The sequence below is a fragment of the Gadus morhua genome, chromosome 10, assembly GCF_902167405.1.
Source record: "Gadus morhua chromosome 10, gadMor3.0, whole genome shotgun sequence".
Taxonomy (NCBI): domain Eukaryota; kingdom Metazoa; phylum Chordata; class Actinopteri; order Gadiformes; family Gadidae; genus Gadus; species Gadus morhua.
Genome location: NC_044057.1, coordinates 22,197,957 through 22,198,822, shown reverse-complemented (window position 1 = coordinate 22,198,822; position 866 = coordinate 22,197,957).

Genomic DNA, 866 nt, shown 5'->3' with positions numbered 1-866 from the left:
CGTTGATATAAGGCTGATATAAAGGCTGTGGATGACATCAGGTTCAGACCCAAGGTCTATAACAGTGTAGTGTAGACGTTGGAGGGGTAGAGGTTGAAATGTATTGCCTTCTATTCCCATGATGCATTGCACCTTGAGCACATCAGATACAACACTGCATACACTATACAACACTACACAACAATACAGATATGCAACAGACACTAAACAACACTAAAGACACTAAACAACACTACAGACACTGTCAGGGCTATTGCTGTCCAAACACATCAAACACATTGAGTAGAACATGCATGAAGAGCAGCATAAAGGGATAGTTCTTAAGTGGTTGCATGGTGCTTTACAGATCACCATGGAACACATAAGCCGGCCTCTCTCCGTCTCTCTTTCTCTCTCTCCCGCTCTCTTTATCACTTTTCTTCCCCTGTACAAGTAAACCCATATGCTCCCTCTCTCTCTCTATTGCTCTCTCTCCCATTCACTCTCTCTCTCTCCCTCTCCCTCTCTCCCTTCCTTGGTATCCACAGCACTTCTACCCCCTCTAGAGCTTCTCCTCCCTCTCTCCCTCTCTCTCTCTCCCTCCCTCCCTCCTATATTTTTCCATTCCAATACAATGGCGAGACCACCACACTAGAACTTTAATTGACTCAGCGGCACAGAGGGTGGAGAGAGGGAGGGAGAGAGAGATAGAGAGAGGGATGGAGAGGCCAGGAGGATTGAATGGAGGGATGGACAGAGGAAGAGAGTGACAGAAAGAGCAGCCTGTCCCCCATTGTGAGTGTGTGTGTGTGTGTTTTTTAAAGACATTTTTCTGATGATAATTCTAATCCCACCAAGGACCTCTCGGGCTGAACCGCCCGCTTTAT